At 40.6% G+C, this 19,127-nt stretch overlaps 1 long non-coding RNA gene across 2 annotated transcripts in view; it reads left to right on the forward strand.

Moving 5' to 3' along the window:
• The first annotated feature begins 902 nt into the window (after positions 1-902).
• LOC141585626 (uncharacterized) overlaps positions 903-19,127 on the forward strand; it is a 31,828-nt gene continuing 13,603 nt past the window's right edge. The window contains exons 1-2 of one of the 2 annotated variants that reach the window (XR_012519211.1): positions 903-6,096; positions 6,983-7,080. This is a non-coding gene — a long non-coding RNA (uncharacterized LOC141585626). Of the gene's footprint in view, positions 7,081-19,127 lie in introns of both variants that reach the window. The other variant, XR_012519210.1, reaches the window with a different exon arrangement.

The raw sequence follows: 19,127 nt of genomic DNA on the forward strand, positions 1-19,127 counted from the left end.
TGCTTTCTAATTTTCACAGTCAGGATAAAACAAATAGGTTGGAGTTAATTGCCGGAGCAGCGGGCCGGAGCGCTGAGCTGTGATTTATGAGCTGAGTGCAGGCGCTCTGCAACACATTTTTCTTAATTTATTTTTAATGAGTCTCTCAATTAATTTTCTTGGAAACATCTTAATGATGTTGGAGGCGGGTGTTAATGAGGTCTGCACCAGCTCCTAATTTTGCATATTTTAAAGTGCCTAATGTCATTATGCACCCTTTCTTTCCATTTTAAGAAGAGATGTAGGGGGGAGGATTATTGTTGAACAGAGAATTTTCACTCTTCATGCCTCAGTCTTTGCTTACCTTTCAGGCTTTATGGGCTTTTGGTGTTCTCAGCGCAATCACATGCTCCCTGCTCTCCTTCCCCACCCTTGCTCTCTCTAGGCTCGCTTAGGCTGAGGAGCTACAGCAGGAAAGGGAGGGAAAGGGCACAATCCCCAGGAAATTGAGAGTTCTGGGGAGCAGTCAGTGGCACCTAATGAAGATGTCCAGAGGGTACTTTTGTGAAGATGATCGACCTTTCCCAAAGCAGACAGTGAACAGGGAAAAATGCAACTGGAAGAAACAACTTGAGGTATATTGTGTTCTTACTATCTGGCCATTTGTTCAGAGCCCTGGGTCACCTGAATGTGTCTGCAGAGCCTGGGGCACCGGAACCACAGGGCTGTAGCACTGTCCACCTTACATCCGGCGAGGCCTGAAGAAAAATGCCCGAGTACTGTGTCTGAGCTCTCTCATACCTCCTGTCTCCACTAAGTCTTCATCAATCTTCATTCTGTATTTGCTAGTTGGAGCTCATTTTTCTGATTAAATAGTCATTAAATGTTTATATAGAAAATCTAGGAAATGCAAAAGAATTTATCAAATAAGGGAAAACCAAGCCCTACTGCTTAAAGACAACCTCTATTCAAATTCTGGTGTGTTTCCTTCTAGACATTTTTTTCCTATCCATGGGCTTTTGGTTTTATTTTATGCATTTGGGATGATACTGCATACCCTTTTTTCCATTTAACATTATAACATTAGGTAACATACTTCCTTCAAGTATCATTTTTAATGGCTGTTTAATATTCTGTCTAGCAGATTTGTCATATTTACTAAACCACTCCACTGCAGCTGGGCACCTAAGCTAATTCTCAAACTGTTATTGCAGATACCTGGTGATGAACATCTTTGTACTGAAAGCTTTTTTAAGAAATTAGACACTAGTTCCTTTGGAATAACCTGAGGTATTATTGATTTAAAGAGTATAATTCTTTTTGAGGCTCTTGATATATATTTCCAAGTTACTGTTCAAAGAGTTATATCAGTTAATTTCCACCTGTAATACATGAGTGTATCTGTTTCTTCAATCTTGTGATATTATGGAGTATTATACATTTGTTTAAAAAATTTGGTAAGCTGGCATTTTAAATGTATTTCTTTAATTTCTCCACAAGTCCCCTCTTTGGGTAATGTTCCAGTTAAACCGAAGGCTGCTTTCTCTAAAGAACTTTCTAGGCCATGAACCCTAACATTACTAAGACCTAGATTCTTCTGGTGCATAGCAGAATCTAAGCACATCTGTGTTATATTGGCTTATCCACAAAATAGAAAATTGAGGACGTACCTCTCCTTTGGCTTCCCTGCTTTCCTCTGTGAAGGCTGTCTGCCTTCACTGCCTTTCTGTTGATGATTCCAAATCTGTATATCATCCCTCTTCTTCTTTTCTGGAATGCCAGCCTCAAATTTCATACCATCTGGGTGTCCCACCTCCACCTGGATCTGCCAATGACCTGTCCAGCTCAGCTTTTGCAAAACTGAGTGCACATCTCCTCACTGATGTTTTCTGTCTGGAGCAAACAAGCCCCCCAGCATCAAGCAGCTCCCATAGGCACCAGACATAAGTCTTCTGCAGGGTCCTTCCTCACAGGCCCCAGTACATGCACATTCAGTCAATGAGCAAGTCCTGTGGATATACCTGCCCATGCATGCCTGGGTGCCTCTTCTCTCCCATCTCTGCAGTCCTGCTTCAGACCCATCTCTTGCCTAGACTAGTGCAGAAGTCTCCCTGCTGTCTTCTGCTTGCAGTCTTCACTTATGTGCCTTAGCCCTTCACAGTGCCAGGGCACTGTCTTTCTAACACAAGTAAAAAGTGCTACAGCAATTCTCTCCTCCTTGAATAGAGAATACAGTTCACAGTCCTCAGTAATACATCATGGTGACTACAGTTCATAACAATATATTATCTATTTGAAAATTGCTGAGCGAGTCAATTTTAAGTGTTCTCACCACAAAAAAATAAGTATGTGAGGTAACGTATATTTAAATAACTTCATTTAGCCATTCCACAATGTATACATGTATCAAAACATCATATTATGTCCCATAAATAGTTTTTACTTAATTTAAAATAATTACTTAATTTAAAAAAAATTTGCAATGTGTCATGAGGGGCTTTCAAACCATTTGTCCTCTTCAGTATATTACACATTTTTCAAATATGCCATGCCCTTTGTTGGGGTTACTTCCTAAGCCTGTGATGCCCTTTTTCCCACACCCCATAGAACAATTGCATGCAACCTCCTCCCTGAAGGTTTATTTACCACTGTGATTTCAACACACCTGGAATATACTTTGCACATGGTAGATGCCTAGTGAACTCTGGTGAGGGAGTGTAGGGAGAAGGCATCTGTAGAAATGTGTGCCCTTCAAAGCTGTTACCCACTATACTTTCTGGAATGTCTGCACATGAGGTTAGAAGTTGATATTTGAAATTTTAAAGAGCCTTTCAACTTGAGAATTAGATGTTTATATTTAAAATGTTTAAGTATTAGGCCAGGTGTGGTGGCTTATGCCTGTAATCCCACCACTTTGGAAGGCCGAGGCGGGTGGATCATTTGAGGTCACGAGTTCAAGACCAGCTTGGCCAACTTGGTGAGACCCCCATCTCTACTAAAAATACAAAAATTAGCTGGCATGATGGCTGTAATCCCAGCTACTCAGGAGGCTGAGGTAGGAGAATCGCTTGAACCTAGGAAACGGAGGTTGCAGAGATCGTGCCACTGCACTCCAGCCTGGATGACAGAGTGAGACTCAGTCTCAAAAAATTTAAGTGTTAAGAATCCTTCAATCTGGGGAAAACCATTTCTCAAGGCATTTCTGTTTTCTGGTACATTCCATTGATTTTTGCTGGACATTTGTTAATTTCCATTAAAGGATCTGTTGAGTGTCTCCCACTAATTCCTTGTGCTTAGGGTAGGTATTGCCAGAAAGTTCCCTAAGAAAAGAACGCAGATTTTAGCTTTAGGTGCTAATTGGTTCAAATAAGATTCTGTATACAGATGCAGACATAAATACCTAGTAGTCTTAGAGTTTAAACGGGATCTTTCAAGCATTATCTTAAAGCTAAAGGATTTTTTAAAGCCTTTTGACCAATAGCAACAACTCCACTACAACTGTGTGATTCTGGCCTTTGGCCCAAACATTCGTCAAATAAATTAATATACTACAAGTGAAGTGTTTTGGAGATATCTTTAAGCCCCAGATTTACACAGAGATCATCAGTGGAAGAAAGCAAGATGGGAAGGCAAGGATAATATCAGTAGTTTTAGATATGAGGTTGAAATGACTGGCTTTGAATATGATACATAACATTACTGTTATTCCTAGTATTGACCATTATGTTTTACAGTTTTATAAATAGTGTCATTAAACAAATTCCTTGTTTTATTTTTAATTTTAAAATTTTTCTAGCAAAGTATATTGTAATGATAGGTTTTGCTATAACAAATAACTTATCAAAGTCCTAATAGGATTTGCTATAACAAATAACCTCAAATTTCAGAGACTTAACATGATGAAAGTTTATAGCTGGCTTACACCAAGTTTAAGGTAGACAGTTTTAGTAGGATGGCACTTCTGGGCCTCTCCCTGGTGACCCAGGGATCCAGGCTCTGCTTTCCCCTAGGGCAATCTTGGTGTCTTCTGCTGGATCCTCTGTGGTGGGCTGGCCAGTGACTGAAGGGAGAGTTTATGAAGGGCCATCCTGCCTACCTCAGGGGCCATCGTGAAAGTGGAATACTTTATCTTAGTGGTATGCCAGACCTGACTCATTACAACTCTCAAGAGTCACTTGTTAAATTTTCCAAGCTAGTTTTGAAACACAGGCATTATTACAAATTAAATTACATAAATATACCATTAAGCAAAAACAAATTAAATGAAAAACAAAGACAACAGAGGTTGAGTATCCTTTATTTGAAATGATTGGGACCAGAAGTATTTCAGATTTCAGATTTTTTTCAGATTTTGGAATTTTTGCATATGCCTCAGGAAATATCTTGAGGAGTGTCCTCAAGTCTAAACATGAATTTATTCCTTTATGTTTCATATATACCATATACACATAGCCTGGAGGTAATTTTATATAATATTTTTAGTAGTTCCATGCATGAAACAAAGCTAGTGTACACTGAAAATGTACGCTATCTCAGCCACCCATGTAGACAGCCTGCGGTTGCTTGGCATCATCATCATTCCTGACTCTGACTTTGTATGCTATTGATAAACAATTGTTGTCTTATACTCATTCACACACAAGTACCCGACAGTAAAAAATGTGACATACCATTAATTCCATGAAAAAATAATGTGTTCTGGGTAACTAAGCAGCACAGTAGCATCCCAGAATACCTGCATGATCTGTGAAACAACAGCAGCAACCAACAATAGCAGGTTTTCCACCTCCACCTATGATGCTGTGTTTTGATTACAAGATTACCATGCATCGTTTTGTTGTTATTGTTGTTGTTGTTGTTGTTGTTTTAAGTAAGAAGAGGCATCAGAAGTAGCTGAAGAACCAGGAAATATGTCCTATAGGGATGAGGAGGCATTCTACTGGCTTTTTAAAATGTTTCCTCCAGAGTCATCTGCCTCATTAACAATGGTTTTTGTCTTAGAAGTCTCTCTTGGAGTTTATAAACTGACATGATTTCTTGTTTTGTTATGAATGTACCCTGCTTTAAGTGCTTCCAGAAGCTTATCACACATTTTCACCATGTTGTCTCTAAGCACTTTTTCTGCAGTGTTACAATGTCATCTTGGCCAGGCACAGTGACTCAAGCCTGTAATCCTAGCACTTTGGGAGGCCAAGGCAAGTGGATCACTTGAGGTCAGGAGTTCAAGACCAGCCTAGCCAATATGGTGAAACCCCATCTCTACTAAAAATACAAAAATTATCCCAAGTGTAGGGATGTGCACCTGTAGTCCCAGCTACTCAGGAGGCCAAGGCAGGAGAATTGCTGGAACCCAGGAAGCGGAGGTTGCAGCCCGGATTGCACCACTGCACTCTAGCTTGGGTTGCAGAGTGAGACTCCATCTCAAAAAAAAAAAAAAAAAAAACACATAACAATGTCATCTTCAACACTGTGCACCTGTGTTTTAACTGCAACCCATCAAATGAGATCAGGTGTGAGATTTTCTACTTAGAGCATCATGTCTGTGCTTTTGTCTAAGAAGCCCAGAGTAGTCAACCAGCTGTGGCTTCCTGTGCCTAGACTGGACCTCATTTTATCAGGGAGGCTTTAGTTTTTCTTGAGCTTAGGTGTGCTCAGAACCCTAGCCTTGGAAAGGCTCCATGACCACGGGCCTATTTAGAGATGTAATGAGTGTTACAGATGAAAATCCACCACAGGTTTAGTGGTCCTACGAGACTTAGTTTTGACTTTAAAAGTTTATGGCAAAAAGTGCAAATTTTAGCATATGGGGCCTGACTTCTTCTATACCACATAATTCTACTTCCTGAAGTGTGATCAAAAGCTTGTTTTATTTCAGCACTGTGTAGGAAAATTATTAACTGTGCCCATCCCTAGGGTAATTTTGGCTTGTGTACTTCTAATTAGTAATTAACATCTTTTTTGTTTAGGGATGTTCAATTAATGCTGTAGCTATCAGCTTTGCTCTCACCTGAAGGCTTGTCCCCACCACACAGGACAACCTTCCTCCTGATGAGAATGGCTGTGTGTGTCCGAAGTTGAGATGGCCTGCCCTGCCACTGCCAAAGAGGTGACAAGAAGGTGGGAGCTGCTTTGTTAGATTGTGTTCAGTTCTGTTGCGCAGGGCAACGCCCTTTATTGGCGGTATGTATGTATGAACACACGTGCTTGTTGGAACTCTTTCCTCGGCATTTGTCCCTGGCTCCAGTCTCCCCATTTCCGGGCCTGCTATGCCTGAGTTCTTCTACCCCTGCAGTTGCCAGCCACCCACATCGAGAGGCTGTTTGTTCCTATGGGTTGGGTTATCTTTGTCATGGAGATCTGGAACTTTGCACATGTCACTACGAGGGAGTTGTTTCTACTCTAGCATCTGCGATGAGGTGCCCTCTTGACCGACCCTCTCGATCACTACTCTTCCTCAAGCACTATTATTTATTCTTCCTCTGTCTGCCTGAACCAGTACTACTGTCAACATAGTGAAATGGTTCTCAAAAGCTTACCAGTGTGGACTTGGTCTGTCACAGCCATGCTGTTTACTCATACATGTATGTGTCCTGTTTTTAAAATATAAAATTATTCTTAAAATTTAAAAAAAAAAAAAGGTTTCAGATTGTGGAGTGTTTTGGATTTCTGATTTTCAAATTAGGGATGCTCAACCTGTGACTATTCAAACATCATCATTTCATAATTTACTACATTCAACTATTATCTACACTTGAGATTATTTAGGCCACTTGTATAGATAAGCAGGAAATACTATATAGCGGTAGCTACTGTGCATTTCTTCCTGACCCCATGTTTGAAGGCATCATGTTAATAGTTTGAAATAGACCATCATGGGGATATTTATACCATGGAAACAGGCAAACACTATAAGTCAGAGCTTGACTTATTGTTCTGTTGATTTTCTAGAGACTTTTTGTTTTGTTTTGTTTTTTTAAGACGGAGTTTCACTCTTGTTGTGCAGGCTGGAGTGCAATGGCATGATCGCGGCTTACTGCAACCTCCTCCTCCCAGGTTCAAGCAATTCTCCTGGCTTAGCCTCTCAAGCAGCTGGGATTACAGGTACCCACCACCACATCTGACTGATTTTTTGTATTTATAATAGAGATGGGGTTTCACCATGTTGGCCAGGCTGGTCTCGAACTGCTGATGTCAGGTGATCCACCCACCTCAGCTTTCCAGAGTGTTGGGATTACAAGTGTGAGCCACAGTACCTGGACTGGAGACTTTTAAAAGTTTTGAAGTGTTGTTAATCCAGATTAAAAGCATGTTGTGTCTATAGCCATTCCATTATGAATAGCACAAAATATTGAGAGAATATTCTTACAGTATTTGAAAACTGTTAACTGATTCAGCAAGGAAGCTGCCCACATTACTGATAAAGAATTCTGACATACGTAAAAATCAACAAAAGCATTCTGAGGGAATCAATTAGCTGTATGGAAATTACAACAGAGTGCTGTATATTTTAAAATGTAATTATAATATTAATTATAAATAACTTCCTATGCAACCCTTATATCAGCAACTTTATCATAAATTTAAATGTATATGCATATGTTTTTTCTGGAGGCCAATTGTTAAACCCTTAGCAGCATACCATTGCCTCTTCTTTTGCTTCACTGGCCAGAACTCAATCATGTAGTTTCAGCTAGATGCAAGGACTGGAGAGGAATTAGATTAGCTGTGTGTCCAAGAAGAAGAGAACCATGTATAAGAGAACACACTCATCTCTCCCCAGGAAAGACAACTCAAAGTCCTATCGAGTCTCTTCATTCTGACTGAGTCTGGAATCTCTGGATGATGCAAAGATCTCTCTGTCATGTGACTCTTCTTGGTATGGCACCTAATGAACTAAAAGAAGTTATCTTTCCTTCCTTTCTTGTTTCCCTACTACTTATACTATAGTAAAGCAAGTGGCCTGCAATAATTGCAATTACAAATTCCCTGTCAGAAAAAGAATGAAAGGGGGTACACTACAGCCACTCACTCTTAACAAATGCTGGAATCCTATGGGGCAGATCTCTGCTTGTTTCTCTGGGCCTTTGTCATTTATGCTCTACTGGAAGCAGTTAAGTGTTTTCAACCCTTTGACTCTGCAAATGTCTGAACTCTTTGTATTCCCATTTATTTCTGTTTACAAACCTGCTAATTCTCTCCTGAGTTTATCTCCTTAATAGCTTAGCAAAGGCTGCCAATAAAAACCAACACACATTACTAATAGTCTGCTTTCTAGACTGCTCCTCTAGAGCTGCCAGCTTGAGAGGAGACATAACTAGTGAGTTACCACAGGTGACAGTTTTACCACTTCATACTCTGGGCCTTTTCTTTCTAGTTGGTGCTGATGGTGTCCTTGTCACTCACTGCCTGACCATTAAACCAATGCTGCATATTTTTTTATTTTTATTAGGGCACTGTTTCACTTCCATTTCTGTATTAATCAAATCGGACAGGCAAAGCTGTGATAACAAAGAAATTCTAGCAGCTTAACACAATAAAATCATTTCTGCCTAATGTTAAGTTCATGCAGATTCTTGTCATAGGGCAACTTCTCTAAGTAATGATTCTGGAATAGAGGATTCTTCCAACCAGTGGTTCCATGTTCACTGGGACTTCCTCAGAGTACTGAACACTCAGCGAACCAACAAGCAAAGAAAGAGCAAGGAGGCCCACATGGTGTACTTTAGGGGCCAGGCCTGGAAGGGGTATATCCCACTTCCAGCCCATGGGTCATTGGCCAGGACTCAGTCACATGATCCCACTTACATGCAAGATAGCATATGTGCTTTGGTAGTGTAGAAAGAAGAGGAAGGAAAAAGAAGAGAAAGAAGAGATTGGTAAGCAGTAGCATCTATATACTCCCAAAGGGAGTAAAGGTAGTTAGTGTATTAATCCTCTTTCTGACAAAAATGAAGATCTTAAAATGCCTGAACTTCCCTCCTAACTTCTTCTACCTCTCTTCCCCGTTAGGATTTTCTAGTATTGTAGCTTCACCAACCTTTTGTATGAGCCAAGAGAGGTTTTTTTGTTGTTGTTGTTGGATGGGTGAGTGGTTGGTTTTTGTGTGTTTTTACATTTAGTGCTTACTTATTTAACCAACATGTTTCACCTATTTTGTTCACTGTTGCCTCCTGTGTCCTCTCCTCTTCTGGTATAATTTGCCTTCTTGAAACTAATTCCTCTATTCCTTCTTTCAGCAAGGGTCTAAGACAAGTAAACGCTTCATCTTTATGTGTCTGGAAATGTCTTATATAACCTCACTTTTGAATTATAATTTAGTTAGGTATAAAATTCAAGGTTGTCTATTATTTTCCCTAAGAATTTTGAAGGTTGTTCTATCTTCTGATATGATTATCCTGACAAAAGTTAGCTGTCAGATAAATGGCTATTCTTTTGGAGACAATCTTGATTTTTTTCTCTCTTTCTCTCTTAAAGCATTTATTACCTTAACCTTTCTCTGCTTTACTGTTTCTAGGTCTGGATTTATTTCTCCTTTGTTTTGCCCTGTTGGGGACTCTGTATGCTTCTTTTTTTTTTTTTTTGAGATGGAGTTTCGCTCTTGTTACCCAGGCTGGATTGCAATGGCCTGATCTTGGCTCACCACAACCTCCGCCTCCTGGGTTCAGGCAATTCTCCTGCCTCAGCCTCCTGAGTAGCTGGGATTACAGGCACATGCCACCATGCCCAGCTAATGTTTTGTATTTTTAGTAGAGACGAGGTTTCACCATGTTGACCAGAATGGTCTCGATCTCTTGACCTCATGATCCACCCACCTTGGCCTCCCAAAGTGCTGGAATTACAGGCGTCAGCCACCATGCCCGGCTCTGTATTCTTCTTTAACTTAAGAGCTGATGTCCTCCTTCAATATTGGAACTTCAATTTTCTCAAATATTGGTTCTTCTCCATTCTCTTGGTTTTCCTTTTCTGGAATTTCTATTAGACATGCACTGGTGGGTTTCATTCTGGGATTTCTCATTAATTCTCTTTCAAACTGTACATTTACCTCACTGTATAGTAGTTTTTATTATTTCTTTTGGTCTCTATTCCATTTGGCTCATTCTCACTTCAACCATGTCTAATCTCTTTCACCCGTCACTGAAGGTATATTTCAAGGACTGATTTTTATTTCTGGAATTTGTATCTTTTTTTCAATATGTGTTGGCCCTTTTTATGATGCCCTAATCTTACCTTAAGTTTTCCATTCCTTTCATTATCTTTTTGAACCTTTTAGATACATTGCTAAAGTTCCTTTTGTATTCCTCTAATTTCCATGAGTTCTTTGATATGATTTCTCCCTTTTGATGTACCTGCTGACATCTCTTATAATGTTGGATTTATTCCTGTGTTTTGTCACATTGTCAATTATCCTGTTTTGCTGAAAGTTATCTTTTGTGGGGTCCTACACATGCTCTGTATTATGAATGTGTCTTTATTTTGCATTTCCATCATTAGGCTGGGAACTCTACATTCCAGACCAGTTATTTTATGACACTTTCTAGACTCTCAGTTTCCATAGAGCATGATTAGTAATGGAATTTGGCCCCACATACATTAGGAATACTAATTTCTCACGGTTCTTTCTACCCTGTGCCTGGAGCAGGCAGCACATTAGTGCTGCATCCTGAAGCTGACAGAGTTCTTCTGACTGCACCATCTTTTCACTGTTTGCAGAAAGACTCCTTCTAGGTTTCTCTCAGCATCTACCCCAAGATGGATTAAATCCCAGACCTCAAGGCACAAATGGTTTCTGGTTATGTCCATGAGCCATCTGACAGCATGTGCTATGAATTATCTTTATTTCTGACACCTAGAATGTTAATTTTCTTGATTTAAATTTTGCCTATGTATACAATATTTAAATTTATTTTTACATTTCTTTGTGTTCTCATATCAGTCTAAATCGCCAAGTTGACATCAAAATAATATATGCAAAATTAGGTACTCAAATAGTATCAAAAACTTATAATGAAAAACAAGAGCCTACCTCTCCCCTGTGTACTGTCACAGTTCTGCTCCACAAGGGCAACACTTTCAACTCTTCTAGTTGTTTCTTCTGATGGTTACCTCCACACTTACACACAATGTTTTTGAACTGCTAATTTTTTGGCAATGTTAGAAATTATTCAGTGACTGCATATTATGGTAAATGAGAACATAGTTATCTCATTCCACTGATCACTCCTTGTTTTGGTTATATGTTCAATATTTCCAACAGGATAATTATGTTAATACTATTCACTGTGGAGCCAAGTAGTAAAATATGATTGCATTTTCTTTCCAGTGCAACTTTGGAATTTTCTGTAAGCTTCCATTTGCTGTTTATGTGTAAAATTTGCTACCTACTTATCCTTAATCTCTTCCCCAAAATATTCAACTTTATCAGTTTTCACTCAACTTTTCTCTATTAGTTACCTATCACTGTGTAACAAATTGCCCCCAAAACTTTGGAGCTTAAAACAATGAGCATTTATTATCTCACAATTTCTATGGGAAAAGAATCAGACTTGGGTTAGCTGGGTCCTCTAACTCAGGATGCCTCACAAGGCTGCGATTAAGGTGTCAGCCAGGACTGCAGTCTTCTCAAGGTTCAACCAGCAGATCTACTTCCAAGCCCACTCCAGTGATTGTCAGCAGGATTAGTTCCTCATAGGCTTTGGCTAGGGCTCTCCCTTAGTTTCTTGTCACATGGGCCTCTCCACAGGGCAGCTCACAATCTGGCTGCTGGCTTCATCAGAGCAAGCAAGTGAGAGAGCAAGATGGAAGCCAGTCTTTTTAAACCTTCATATTGGAAGGAACACCCCATCAGTTTTATCATAGTCTATTTATTAGAAGCCAGTCACTAGGTCCAGCTCAAGAGGAGGGGATTATAGAAGAAAGGACTACAGATAGCCTGAGATCACTAGAAGTCTCTTAGAAGATGCCTACCACACCTTTTCCTCACCCACTAGGGCTCTTGCTCTTAACTGGACCGGTTAATCTCTAGTCCTGCTCTCAGTTGACACCCTCAGAGTTTCCTTCACCCCTTTCTTAAGTGGATATCTGTTTCCTGGACCCCACAGTCTCCTTTCTTGGTTTACTCTCTCTCATTATAGGAAAGCACATCTGTAGCAAGTGCTGTCAATTAAAGATACTGTGAAGGTGAATGTTCTAAGCCTTTTCATGTTGGAAATGCCTTTAAATTTATATTCCCTAACATTTGGATAGATATAAAATTCAAGGCTAAAAATTACTTTCCATCAGAATTTGTAAGGCATTGTTCCATTTTCTTCTGGCATCAAATATAGCTATTAAGATGTCTGATTTTTCATTCCTCTGTAAGTGAATGGTTTTTATCCCCCCTGGAAACTTTCATAATCTTTTTTTTAACCCCAGATTTTCTGAAAATTTACAGTGGTATTATTGGGCTAAGGCCCAGTCTTCATTTATTGTGCTGGATACCCCATGCACCTTTTCAGCCTGAGGTTCATGTCCTTATGTTTTGGGAATTGTTCTTGTATATTTTATTTGATAATTTCCTGTGTCCACTTTATCTCTTCTCTTTTTCCAGAATTCCTATCAATTGGATGTTGGACCTGCTAGAATAGGAGTAAGCAATTTTTTTGGTAAAGGGCCAGACAGAAAACATTTTAGGCTTGGTGGGCCACATGTCATCTCTGTCACATCTTCTTCCTTTTTTTTTTCAATACAACCCTTCACAAATTTAAAAAGCATTCTTAGCTTAAAGAACATATAAAAACAGGCCACAGGCTGGATTTGGCACATGGACCATTCATTGCCAGCCTTTTCTAGATAGGTTTGTCCTCTATATATCTAATCTCTGCTCTCCTATTTTCTATTACATCTTGCTATAATTTCTGGAAGATTTTCTTGAAGGTGTGGTAAGCATCTTCTAAAGAGACTTCTAGTGATCTCAGACTCCCTGTAGTCATTTCTTCTATAATCCTTTCCTCTTGAGCTGGACCTAGTGACTTGCTTCTAATAAATAAAATATTATAAAAGTGATGGGGCCTTCCTTACAAAATAAGGGTTTAAAAAGACTCTGGCTTCCATCTTGCTCTCTCACTTGCTTACTTCCTATTTTCTATTACATCCTGCTATAATTTCTGGGAGATTTTTTTGATGCTGCTTTCCAACTATTTTATGATTTTTTATTTTAGAAAAAAATTTTTTTTTTTTGAGACAACATCTATCTTGCCCAGAGTGGGTGCAGTGGCAGGATCTCAGCTCACTGCAACCTGTGCTTCCCATGCTCAAGCACTCCTCCTACCTCAGCCTCCCCCGTAGCTGGGACTAGGTGCACACCACCATACCCAGCTTATTTTTTGTAGATACAGGGTTTCACCTGTTGCCTATGCTGGTCTTGAACTCCTGAGGTCAAGCAATCTAACCACCTCAGCCCCCCAAATTGCTGGGATTACAGACATAAGTCACTACACCGGGCCCTAGAAATTCTATTTTTAAACTCTAAGAATTCTTTCTTATTCTCCAATTGTTCCCTTTGCATAACATCTTCTCAAATCTCTCTAAAGAAATGGACTAGGAGACTTTTTTTCTCTTTTAAGTTAATTTTCTGTTCCCTACATTATTTCTGGGTTTTTTTTCCATGTTATTTCTGTTTGTTTATTTTTGTTTCTTTTCATTCAGAGGTTTCCCTCAAAAATCTTTGCCTTTCCCTCTATTTAAATGTGATATTCTAAACAGGGGGCATTTTCTTTAGGAGTAGGAGCAGGGCTTGTCAACTAACAGGCTTTGCTTTAAGGTTATTAGGTTGAGAATGCTTTTTGTGGGGAAGTTTAGTCCCTAGGGCCATATAGTTTACTCAAAGAAGAAACTTCTGGTTTTCCACCTGGAGGACAGATGCCTTGCCTCTGGTGTTCTGTGCATTGAGACTGGGAGGTAGGAGGAAGGCCAGTTGTTCTGTCACTGATTTTTATCCAAGCCCTTCGACCATATCGCACTCACCACCCACAGACTTAAGCCCCCAAGCTCCAAGTCAGGTTTGTTTCTTAAGACCTAAGTCCCTATGTTGCTATAAGTCTTGAAGAAGACAACTTCTTGAAAGCACCTAGCACACCCTAAGTACCTTGCAGAATGTCTTTTCCTTCAGCTTCCCTTTACTAATCTGTCTTCTAAGGTGATAAAACCATTCCTTACCATCCTTCACCAACTGTTAAAGAACTTTCTAACAAAGAATCCACTTGGCAGGGGATTATTTCTAGCCCGTTCTAGCATATGGTAGTAGATCTTGGTAATCTTGGGCTACAAGAGTCGGCTACTAGATCATTTTAGTAAAGGTGGCCATGAGACTAACTTAACATGTCATTTGTCCTGAGAACACCTGGCTGGCATCACTCCTACTATACTAGGGAAGACTTCACCTCCTCAACACTCTGTTTTGTTTTGAGTCAACCACTCGTGACCCAGTAACCATGGGAGTGAAATTGCCCCTGGTTTCCTCACAGCCTGCCAGTCTATTAAATCAAAGAAAGCTGAAAAATTCATTCTTTTTTGTCCCTGTCCAAATGTGGAAGCTGTTTAATTTCAATTAGCAAAGCTTGAAAAAGAATATTATGCCAGGAGTAATTAAAGCAGGAGGGGGTTCCTTGCTCACCTCCACTCATCCTCTTAATTGAGGATCTGAGGTGTCCCCCAGCAGGGCTGTGAAGTTTGGGTTCTGGGGAATTCTGGTGCCTGGGGCTTTGATGTAGCTCTCTCTTCAAACAAGTGACAGGACAGGAAGCACAAGCCTCCAGGAAGGATTCATTTAACTTTTTAAAGTCTAAAAATTAGCTGTACAGATCAGACTTGTCTACACCAAAACGCCAACTTGTTCACTTCAAGCCCTTGCTTTTACTCTCCATAAGTCATCTGTCTGCTTTCAAAGCTCCTCCTCCTCTCCTGCTGGGAAAGGCCAACTCCTTTCTCATTTATCAAACAAGTATTTGTTCTGGTTGACACATTCAAGTCTTTACCAACAAGTGAAGCAACCCCCTACCTGCAGCTTCATAAGTTTTACTGCATCAATCAGAATCCCAGGAGGAAACAGAATTCACTCCTAACGGTACAGATGAATCGAATTTAAGGAAAGGGCTACTGACAGAGGAATAGACGGGTATGAGAACAGCAAGGAAAGGCACCCAGAGACTAGCAACACCAAGAAGCTGTTACTACCCATAAGGTGAAAGGAACAATGGAAGGACCAGAGCCAGTGAGAGCTAGGGGAATGGAAAGGTATGACCTTCCCAGAGAGGCTGAAGCAGGGAAGAACAGGGAAGACATGTCCTGCTGCCTTTCCATCTTCTACATGTGCCTCCCATGGCCAACCAGCCAGCAGAGTTCATTGTCACTTCTCGTACATGGATCTTGTTTCCCAGCTTGTGTTTGGTCAACCTGAGGGTCAATATTCTCTTTTTTTTTCCTTTTTTCTTTTTTTGAGATGGAGTCTCGTTCTGTTGCCCAGCCTTGAGTGCAGTGGCGCAATCTCGGCTCACTGCAACCTCTGCCTCCCAGGTTCAAGCAATTCTCCTGCCTCAGCCTCCTGAGTAGCTAGGATTACAGGTGCCTTCTGCTGTGCCCAGCTAATTTTTGTTATTTTTAGTAGAGACAGGGTTTCGCCATCTTGGCCAGGCTTGTCTCGAACTCCTGATCTTGTGATCCACCCACCTCGGCCTCCCAAAGTGCTGGGATCATAGGCATGAGCCACCACACCCGGCCAATATTATGTCTCATGTTTGTTCTGTATCCCATGGGGCTTAACCTAATAGTGAGCACATGGGTGCTTAATAAATGTTCTGATTAGATTATTTGAGTATAATTTATTGTAGAAAAACTTGAGACAACATGTCTCTATATTGTATTTTACATATATTATGATAACAATGTATGGTTAGCAATGTGATATACAGATAACATATATAGATATGTACATATATACAGATAATACATAGATCATATATACAGATAATATATATACAGATATCTATATACAAAATGACATGTAGATAACAGTATATAGGATAACATATAATAACTCTGAAAATATGTGTGTGGTATCATTGTAAATTAGTAAGTGGGTCTCAACTGGAAATACAGAGATAAACCTCTTTAAAATAAAAGTAAGAAAACTGGAGTCAGTGAGAAATGACAGCTAATGGGCATGTTTGGCAGCAACTTACATATCACACAAAGCCAACCTACCTGGGATGGTTGGAGTAGACATGCTATGTATGTGACTTTCTGAACACAGGCACTATTTAAGGGCTATATAGGTGCTCTTCCTTAAGAGGTTGAGTGATGGAAGACATGGCATTTCTAGGAAGGAGCCTCACCAGCGCTGAGTGCCCAGGCCTGCTGGCTATGTGGAGTCTATTTAAGAGCAGAGGTGTGTGGAGGAAAGGGAGCAGCACTGGTGAAACATGAAACGAGGAGTCTAGCAAACAGTTTTCAAGCTCAAAAAGTATTTCATCACTCTTTACAACTAAAATTCTGCAGAGTCTTAAGTCCTCTGTTGTGAGCACTGCACTAATCAGATGGGGACCAATGCAAGGATGTGTCACTGTGCCTCAGCCAACTCACCACCTGCCCCAGCTGACAAAACTTCAGATTTCTTGGCTCCTTTTTGACTCATCTGGCACCAATGCCTGAAAGGTCTACTTCCCTGTATTTCTTTTGAGTAAAGACTAAGGTGGTCAACATGCTGACAAGAAACATCCATTCATTCTGCACCAATGATGAAAAGCCACGAATCACCCAGAAAGAATAACTTTGATAATATCTTTGTAAGTAGCAAGCATCTTTATCCACAGCACATTTTAGATTATGCACTAGATTATTCCTTTGCCCCAGAGTACTTCTGAGCCACCTGCTTCTGCCAATAGTTGACAAGCCTGCCAAAAATGCAAACTACTTTAAAGTTACCTTTGGGAAAATATAATTAGAATGGAAAATTTTATATTCAATTTAATAACCTTCTGGGGAAAAAGGAATGACAGAACAAATGTCTACATGGATTAGCATAAAAGCATCAAGTCAGAAGGTCCCTTTAATCATGTAAAGAGATGTTGGTTTACCCTGCTGCCCATTCAGATTAGTCTGTGATTTTTTTGCTTCTTTTGGCTGCCAACATTCTCAACTGCGTGGTCTGTGTCTTCCTGCATCCTTTTCCCTACCACACATTTCTTCAACAAGCTGACTTCATGGCACTGTGGTGGTAAATTATATGTATCAACTTGATTGGGCTACTGGGTGCCCAGACATTTGGCCACACATTATCTTGGGTGTGTGTATAATGGTGTTAGTAGATGAGATTAACATTTGAATTGGTGGACTGAGTAAAGCAGATTGTCCTCCCTAATGTATGTGGGCCACACCCAACCAGTTGAAGGCCAAAAATTCAGACCAAAAAGGCTAAGAGGGAGTTTCTCCTGCCTGCTGTCTGAGCTGGGACATTGGCCTTTTCTGTCTTCCATCTCCCTTCACCCCGCACTCTGCACTGTCAGCCTGATTGTAGCAGAACATTCGTTCATCCCATCTGTCTCCTGAAAATCTCCAGTGACTTAGGACCAAGCCCAAACTTCTTTACCGAGCCTCTAAGCCTCTCCACCATCTGACCTGCTATTCCAGGGTGGCTACCGAGGCAAAATGGAACTCCAGGCCATTGGGCTGCCTTCCTCTGAAAGTTTGTATTCCTTCCAACTCTGAAACCTATAGTAATGGGAAGGACTCATCTTTCCAATTTAAAATCCCCTTTCTACAGCCATATTTTTTAAATTTTGAGATCACATGCACTCTGGGTGCAAACATGATTCACATGAAGTTCACTATAAAACTTTTATGAGGCAGGAAAATTGCTTAAACCTAGAAGGTGGAGGCTGCAGTGAGCCGAGATTGCGCCACTGCACTCCAGCCTGGCAACAGAGTGAGACTCCATCTGAAAAAAAAAGAAAAAAGCTTTTAGGGAGGTAAGCATTTCCCAGCCTGCTTTGCTATTGTTACTTTTAGCTACAGTCATCATTGCCATGTTGAGTTCAGCTAAAAGCAGTACTCTGGGAAGCGATGGTTAACAGTGTGGATGCTCAAACCAAAGTACTGGATTTGAATCCCAGCTCTGTCACATACAGGCAGTATAGCAGTTGCGTGAGTCAGTTAACCTCCTGGGGCCTTAGTTCCATCATCTGCAACATGGAAATAACAATAATCACACCCATGGACTATTGTGAGTTTCCCAGAAAGTGGTTAGATCAATGTAAATGTGCATTACAAAGGCCATATGCATTTCAGTTATTATCACATTGTTCCTGATGGTGAGCTGCCAGCAGTGTCAGAGCTGACTTACCTGTGGAGCTGCCCTCCTGGAATGCTGATGTCATGGCCATGAGTGAAGCATCCCAGTGTTCCTCCACATCCTGGCTTACCTGCAAAAGTTGTAAAGTGGTACAGGTCACAGAGGTTCCTGACCAGAAGGTACCTATTGTTCTATTTGTCAAACATTCTCTGAGGACTGTCTCATACATTATCTCATTTCAACTTATCACCAGCTCGTAAAATGAAACAGGGACATAGAGACCAAGAAACTTGCCCAAGGCTCACAGCTAGAATGTAAGCCCAGATCTAACTGTACATTTTAACTCATGCCTCTGCTTCTGTCCTGTCTCTGCCCGACCTTCCCAAGTCACTCTCACTCACTTCCCCAGACCCTCAGCCCATTTCCCAATAGCACGCAATTATCTAGTCAGGACATCCATTCATTTTTAGCGGGCCCTAAGTGAAGCAAAACAAAGCAGTAAGATTGCTTTCTGGCTCTCTGGTTCTTGTATTTGGGGCTTCCACTTTCATAGACAGTGACCCTAGAGCAGTAGAACAGGAAGAGACAGAGGCCCTCAGAGCACCTGATGCTTCTAGAGTGTACCTGCTTACATTATGCCAAGGGGCATCAAGGGTGATGGGCAGGGCTGAATTCTGTGGATAAGAATATGAGCATGCGGCAGAGTGGACCAAAGTGTGATTGATGATCTCCAAGAATTCTATGAAAAAGACGACTATGAACAAAAGGGCCCAGCATGTGTGCTCTAGGGACCTCATGAAATGAGGCCACCCTGCAGCCAGTGACC

The sequence above is a fragment of the Saimiri boliviensis genome, chromosome 1 (assembly GCF_048565385.1).
Source record: "Saimiri boliviensis isolate mSaiBol1 chromosome 1, mSaiBol1.pri, whole genome shotgun sequence".
NCBI classification, from domain to species: Eukaryota; Metazoa; Chordata; class Mammalia; order Primates; family Cebidae; genus Saimiri; species Saimiri boliviensis.